We start from the raw sequence: 8508 nt of genomic DNA on the forward strand, positions 1-8508 counted from the left end.
AGATGGATCTCTGTGAGTTCAAGACCAGTCTGGTCTACAAGAGCTAGTTCCAGGACAGCCTCCTGTTGGGGAAGTCCTGTGTATATGTCAATTAATTACTGCTGGCCAACAGGAATCTAGATAGGTGGGGCTAGGAGTCCAGGAGGATTCTGGGAAGGAGAAACACAAGAGAGTTCGAGATGTAACGCCATGGGGTAGGAGCCCGGAACTATTCTCCGGTAAGAGACATACTTAGATTAACAATTATGGGGTAATTACTTAAGTCAGAGCTAGCCAGTAAGAAACAAGCAAGGCCAACAGCTTCATAATTAATATAGCCTCCTGTGTGTTTATTTGGGGACTACAATGCGGCAGAGCCCAGGCGGCTGGGGGGGGGGGATAAACCAAAGCGGCTAGCAAAGAAAAAGCTTCCCTTAACAGCCTCCAAACCCACAGAGAAACCCTGTCTAGGGAAAAAAAAAAGACCAACTCAGGAGGCCTCATGGTGCAACAGTAGCACATCTGACTCCAGATAAGAGGGTTTCATGTTCAAATCACGATTGTTGTATTTGTTGGACGGGGGATGGTGGTGCATGCCTTTAATCTCAGATCTCGAGAGGCAGAGGCAGAAGCTTGAGGATTTCTGTGAGTTTGAACCAATCTGGTCTACAAGAGATAGTTCCAGAACAGCCTTCAAAGTCACAGAGAAACCCTTCCTGGGGGGCGGGGGCAACTTAATTCATGCTACAGTGTGGTGGTGGTGCATACCTTTGATCCCAGCACTTAGGAGGCAGAGGCAGGTGCATCTTGACTTTGAGTCCAGCCTGGTCAACATAGTGAGTTAGAAGCCAACTAGGGCCACATATAGAGACAAGTTAAAAAAATAAAAAACAAAGGAAAGAATGAACTATCTAGGGAAAAATGTGAATACTGCAGAGACTGGGAAAATATAAATAATGACTTGAACACACTGTACTGAGAATGATACTCTGTTATTGTTATATTTATTTCAAAATATTTGTCATAATCTGAATTTATTTATTGACTTACCAATTGTCTACTTACCCCAGAAAAATATATTTGTGTGTGTGTATTTATTTATTTATTTATTTATTTATTTTTGTTTTTTTGAGACAGGGTTTCTCTGTATTGTTTTGTCCTGGAAGTCGCTCTGTAGACCAGGCTGGCCTCGAACTCACAGAGATCGGCCTGCCTCTGCCTCCCGAGTGCTGGGATTAAAGGCGTGCGCCACCAACACCCGGCCGTGCGCGTGTGTGTGTGTGTGTGTGTGTGTGTGTGTATTTATACAGTCAAATTTTCTGTAACAACATGAAGCCCAGGCAGGCCTTGAACTTGTGATCCTATTATCTCAGCCTCCTAAGAAGCTGGTATTACAGACCTTTGTCACCAGATTGAGGTAAAGTCAAGAGTCTTCTTTTTGGGGAGTGGGGGCCAGATGGGGGGATTTCCAATATAGGGTTTTTCTGTGGCTTTGGAGCCTGTCCTGGAACTCACTCTGTAGACCAGGCTCCAAAGTGCTGGGATTAAAGGTGTGCGCCACCAATGCCCAGCGTCCCCTAAAGATTCTTATTTGTCTTGTTTACTGATGAATGAATAGGTAAGTTTCATGTACTTGCCGGGCGTTGGTGGCGCACGCCTTTAATCCCAGCACTCGGGAGGCAGAAGCAGGCGGATCTCTGTGAGTTCGAGGCCAGCCTGGTCTACAGAGTGAGTTCCAGGACAGTCTCCAAAGCCACAGAGAAATCCTGTCTCAAAAAACCAAAAAAAAAAAAGTTTCATGTACTTATAACTATTTAATATACTTCTCCTAATAAAAAGTTTTATTTAAAAAAATGTAATCAGGGCTGGAGAGATGTCTCAGAGATTAAGAGCACTGACTGTTCTTCCAGGGGTTCTGAGTTCAATTCCCAGCAACCACATGGTGGCTCACAACCATCTACAATTCAATCTGGTATCCTCTTCTGGCATGTAGGCAGAATACTGTATATGTAATAAATAAATAAATCTTTAAAAAATGTAATCAATTTCTCAGCAAAGCATTTCTTTTTAATCATTACTTAAACCAATACTTTTGGAGTACCAGCTATGCAACAATCAATGAGCTAAATGCTGGGAATGTAATCAGTAGCGAAGCACAGGCACAGGCTAGAAGGAAAAGGAAATGGAGGAGGAAGGAGGGTGCTGTCTTTAGATCTTAAAGGGCTTGTAGGTCGTGGTTTGGTTGAGAGAATACATGGTCTTTGCTTCATCAGTTCTGGGGGAAGGATGAGAAGGAAAGATGCAGGTAAACAACTACAGTTGCCAGAAAAGAAGAAAACCAAGAAAAGCAGGGTCTCTGCCAGTGTTGGAAATCAAGAAGACTGTTGGCAGAGGGGCTGCTTGACTCCAGACTTACAGGGAGATAGGTGAGGACTGGGTAAAGTGCAGGGAGGACAGGAGAGGGCATTTGAGACAAAGAGAATGGCAAGAGCCAAGGCACAGCATGTGTGCCAGGAACAGGCAGCCTTGTTTGGCTAAGGCACAGGCGGCGGCCAGTGAGAGCCTAGACTGGGTGCAAACTGGGTCAGTTGAAGAAGAATAAAATGACACAAATTTTGCCCATATTTCCTATAATTTAGAGCGACATTCCCAGTGTACCTGGGAAAGGAGAAGTTTTGAAAAATCTAAGGACTTAACAATTTGTTAGCAGGCCGGTATTTTGATTATCAGGACTTAAGGAGAAAACCCTGGCCCACCATACTTCCCAGGAGCTCAATAATATGACAACATATAAGGAAGCACAGAGATCCTGACACACAATAGGAACACATCCTTTCTCGTTGTATAAACAATCAGTCTCTAAAATTTATTTATTTATTTATTCATTCATTCATTCATTTTTGTTGTGTTTTGTTTTGTTTTTTGAGACAGGGTTTCTCTGTATTGTCCCAGAACTTGCTCTGTAGACCAGGTTGGCCTTGAACTCACAGAAATCGGCCTGCTCTGCCTCCTGAGTGTTGGGATTAAAGGCATGTGCCACCAATGTCCGGCTATTTTTGGTTTTTTGAGACAGGGTTTCTCTGTGTAGTCTTGACTGTCTTGGAACTCACTCTGTAGATCAGGCTGGCCTCAAACTCACAGAGCTCTGCCTGCCTCTGCCTCCCAAGTGCTGGGATTAAAGGCATGAGCCACCACTTCCTGGTCTAAATTTAATTTTTTTTTTTTTTGGTTTTTCGAGACAGGGTTTCTCTGTGGCTTTGGAGGCTGTCCTGGAACTCCCTTGGTAGTCCAGGCTGGTTTCAAACTCACAGAGATCCACCTGCCTCTGTCTCCCCAGTGCTGAGATTAAAGGCGTGCGCCACCATCGCCCGGCTTCTAAGTTTAATTTTAACAGGAAAAGATTCTCAGAAACTTATTTCCCTTTGCTCCCAGGTATGAAAGAAATGATGAGACACCAATAGAGAGGAAAGGGAAAAGGGGGGGGACCAAGGTCACTTTGTCTGAGGAACAAGCTATACTGAAGAATTCATTGGCAAAACTCCTGTTGCCATAGCAATTGGTTGCTGCTTTTTCCACTGTCCCTCCCTTAAAAGAAATCTGTTCCAGGCTGGGCGGTGGTGGCAGACACATTTAAGCCCAGCAGTGGGAAGGCAGATGCAGGGGGATCTCTGTGAGCTCGAGGCCAGCCTGATCTACAGAGTGAGTTCCAGAGAGCTAAGGCTACACAGAGAAACCCTGTCTCAAAATCAATCAATCAATCAACCAATCAACCAAACAAAAAGAGTAATTTCCCACATAAGCATTATCTTCAGCACTGACCTTAAGGAAGGTTGGGGACTGTTTCTACCTCTTTTCCTTTGCTTCTATTCAAATCCAGCTACACATCTGGGAAAATTGAGGTGCCAGGAATTTCAGAAAGTAGAACCTTGGGACAAAGGAGTGGCACCAAGCTTGATTTGAGTTTATATACCCAGTTGCTGCTTTCTAAGGCATCCTGGCCCTTTTTTGAGGAGGGTAGAGATTAAGTAAGGTTTAGAGTAGCTTAAAAATAAAACGCAAGCTGGCTTGCACGTTATGAACAAGACTCTCTGAAAGGCCAGCAGTGGTGGAGCATGTTAGCAATCCCAGCACTCAGGAGGCAGAGTCAGGCAGATCCTTGTGAGTTTGATGCCAGCCTGGTCTACAAACTGAGTTCCAGGACAGTCACAATTACACAGAGAAACCCTGTCTCAAAAACAAAGCAAAATACATTCACAGTGTTCAGTTTAATAGTATTTGACAAATTCAGAGCAAATACTCTATTATCTGTCCTATCTTGGTGAGTCCAAAGTTTTATACCTATTTTACTTTCTATCACAACTAAGGAAAATTGTAACTACAACTATCTAATCTTCAACCCATTAGAGAGCTGAGAAGGATATAATACTACCTGAGTAAACAGGAAGTAAGAGCAAGCAACTTAAAAAACTATAGAAAGGACAGAGATATCTGTCTGCCTGGACAGTCACCCCAAGCTTCCTCTGCAATGTTGGGGCATCCATCCTCTGCCTTTGGGCCTAGAATATTCGATAGACTTTTTGAGAAGCATGAAGTTTTGAAGGACTGCCCTATTTTGTCTTGGCAAAGTTTGGCAGTGCTTTCTTTCTTGTCCTGCTTGTCCAGTTTAGACAGTATACTGTCAGCAGTTGAGGCAAGGGCAGCCTTGCCACATTGAAAGATAACTCCATATGGAGGTTCTTTGATTCCATCATCTTCTCTTTATGTAGATTGCTATATTCTGTATATCTCTGAAGAGTTTTAAGACTATTTAAAATTAACTCAATTTGACCTTGAAATCATACCTAACATGACTATAAGTTTGATTGTTATAGATGTCTAATTATTACCATTTATTTCTTTATTATCCTAAATAGCTTTTTGGAGGGGGGTTGAGACAGGGTGGCTTCTGAGGCTGTCCTGTAACTTAGTTCTTGTACACCAGACTGGTCTAGAACTCACAGAGATCTACCTGCCTCTGCCTCCTGAGTGCTGGGATTAAAGTCTTGTGCCACCATCGCCTGGCCCTAAATAGCTTACAAGAACTAGAACTTTACATTAAATTTTCAAATGAGCTGCACAGCTACAATACCTTAAACAAGAGTGGAAACATATATACAGTATAACAAAAATAACCTTCAATTTATCAGTATACAAAAACCTATACCAATGTCAAATATTTAAGATTAATAGCTGCTTTTTTAGTTTAAAATTAAATTCAATAAACTACTTTTTTATCCTACCATTCTTATATCTCCCTTTTTCTTTTCTTTTTCTTTTTTAAAAATTTTTTGAGATAGGGTTTCTCTGTATTGTTTTGGAGGCTGTCCTGAAACTAGTTCTGTAGACCAGGCTGGCCTCGAACTCACAAAGATTCGCCTGCCTCTGCCTCCCAAGTGCTGGGATTAAAGGCGTGTGCCACCAACCCCCGGCTCCCTTTTTCTTTTCAGAAAGAGATTCTTGAATCTAACCACCCTTGCTTGGTTTCCTCCCTTACTATGACCAGTAACAGTTCACAACCAACCCCCTAAATGATGCTAAATATCCATAACCCACAGAATGACAAGAAACCACCCACCCCACCACTTGGGAATCTGGGAATCTGTGCATTGTATTTTTAAAATTAACTCCTTTTGTTTGGGGGGACAATGGCATCTTTAGGAGATCCTGAGAAAATTGAGATAATGGTCAAGTCCAGGGAAAACTAGCTGTAACGCTTGATGTCTAGTCTCTGTGTAATGAGAAAACTGCAAGGCTTATTTGAAGTTCTGGATGGATCACCTTAGCTAACCACCTTGAAATTGTTCTGAGAATTTTGTAGGTCAAAGTCGATCATTGTGTGGTGTTTCTCAGCTTAATGAAAGTACCACCATCCAGCCGGGCGTTGGTGGCGCACGCCTTTAATCCCAGCACTCGGGAGGCAGAGGCAGGCAGATCTCTGTGAGTTCGAGGCCAGCCTGGTCTACAGAGTGAGTTCCAGGACAGTCTCCAAAGCCACAGAGAAATCCTGTCTCGAAAAACCAAAAAAAAAAAAAAAAAAGTACCACCATCCAGGTGGAGTCATCATTGTGGGGCCCCATCCTCCTTTTGGAGACTTCAAAGGTCACTGTTAGGAATGGTCATGGTTCACTCAAATGTTTTAAATGTCATATGCAGCAGTTTTCAGAGTTGTTAAAGAACCACAATCTATTAAATATATCTGAGATACACAAACTTTATTCTTAGTTACCTGTTGCAAACTCTAGCCTGAAATCATGTTCAGCAACCTAAATGAAACCTATTTCTAGAATTAGTTAGCACTCTATATAACAATTAATATTATGACAAAAGAGGTCTTTTTTTTTTCTTTTTTGGTTTTCTCGAGACAGGGTTTCTCTGTATTGTTTTGGAGGCTGTCCTGGAATTCGCTCAGTAAGACCAGGCTGGCCTCGAACTCACAGAGATCGGCCTGCCTCTGCCTCCCGAGTGCTGGGATTAAAGGCGTGCGCCACCAACGCCCGGCTCATGACAAAAGGTCTTTTTTAAGATTTATTTATTTATTATATATACAGAGTTTTGCCTGCATATATCCTAGCAGGCCAGAAGAGGGAACCAGACTTAATTAAGATGGTTGTGAGCCACATGTGGTTGCTGGGAATTGAACTCAGGACCTCTGGAAGAGCAGTCAGTTCTCTTAATCCCTGAGCCATCTCTCCAGTCTGACAAAAGGTTTACATATGTATACATATATATATACAGTTTTTTGTTTGTGTTTTTTTTTTTGGTTTTTCGAGACAGGGTTTCTCTGTGGCTTTGGAGGCTGTCCCTGAACTCACTCTGTAGACCAGGCTGGCCTCGAACTCACAGAGATCCGCCTGCCTCTGCCTCCCGAGTGCTGGGATTAAAGGCGTGCGCCACCAACGCCCGGCATATATACAGTTTATATATTTTGAGATAATATTTACACCTTAAGAAAAGTTTTAAAGAGTCAAATAAAATCAAAGAATTATGAAATTAGTGGCAATAGAATAGTCCCTTAATTTTGGTTTTTCTTCTATCCCAGAAGAAACAGAGATTTGGATTTTTCTTTAACAAGCATGCTTGGGTTTAGAGAAAGAGAGAACCATGCTCCAACTGCAAAATGAACTTTAATTTTCTATTGAATTGGGACTCCTAGAAGACCATTTGCCATATATGTCTGTAGAGAACATTAGGAACAAACGTCTGGGAAGATTTATGGGATTTTGTCCTACTGGAAGTGTGTAATCCTGTAGCACGAGTTCTAATAGGTCTTAATAATAATATCCCAGAATCAGATATAAGGGGGTGAAAGCTGAAGGATCAGAGAAGCAGAGCAGCAGCCGCTAGAGCTCTTACCTCTATGAAATCCTGACTGAAAAGGGACCGAGTTCCTGTCTCATCCCCCCTATATTACTCTCTCTATCCAGTCATCTCACTTCCTGTCTGTCTGTATAGACCTCCAGACCTCTATGGTTAGCTAGTGGCTAGCTCCACCCTAGCCACTATTAGTATTAGTCTTATAAGTTAGTTTCAATTAAATGACTATGAAGTTTGCTGAACTATCACCTGTCCTAATCAAGAGGTCTCTCCTATTTGAATCTAATCTTTATCAATCTTGATGGTATCCATAGCTTTTCTTCTCCTGTGGAAACAAAAACAAATTTTCTTCACCATTGTAACACACATTCTGGTTTCCATTCTGAGGTCAACACACTTTTAAAGCATACAGGATGATTTAATTCATCAGTTTTTTTTTCTATCCAAAGTCTCTTTGAAGTTGTCATTCCTTTTCATTAGCATTAAAATGTAAAGTTAATAATGCATTGTGTAATCTATCTCGGGGGTCTTTATTAATCCTTTCTGTTTATTATGCATATCTTTTAGAGTGAAATTGGATTTTTCTTTTTTTCTTTCTTTTTTTTTTTGAGACAAGGTTTCTCTGTATTGTTTTGGAGGCTGTCCTAGAACTCACTCTGTAGACCAGGCTGGCCTCGAACTCACAGAGATCTGCCTGCCTCTGCCTCCCGAGAGTGCTGGGATTATAGGCGTGCACCACCAATGCCCAGCACAATTGGATTTTTCTATAACTGCTTGTTCTCTAGGATTTGTGTGGTATACCTGTAATATGCTTTATATTGTAATATGCAAAAAAACTGTTTCATTTTACTAGAGGCATATGCTAGAACATTGTCAGTCATAATTTGTACAGGTACATCCATGATGGCCATAACTTCTAATAAATATGTAATTACAGAATCAGCCTTTTCAGAACTCAAACTCAAAGCAGTACCCTTTCAAATCCTGAATAAGTATCTATGGTATGGTGCACATACTTTAATTTTACAAACTCCACAAGATGAAACACATCCATTTGCCAAATTTCATTTCTTTGAGTACCTTTCAGGTTATTTCCTGAAGGCAGTGGAGTTTGGTTATATGGAGAACAAATAGGAGATTGTCTTCAAACCTTTGCTGTTAACCTGGTGTTTCTTA

The sequence above is a fragment of the Mesocricetus auratus genome, unplaced genomic scaffold, assembly GCF_017639785.1.
Source record: "Mesocricetus auratus isolate SY011 unplaced genomic scaffold, BCM_Maur_2.0 Super-Scaffold_100007, whole genome shotgun sequence".
In the NCBI taxonomy this organism is placed as follows: domain Eukaryota; kingdom Metazoa; phylum Chordata; class Mammalia; order Rodentia; family Cricetidae; genus Mesocricetus; species Mesocricetus auratus.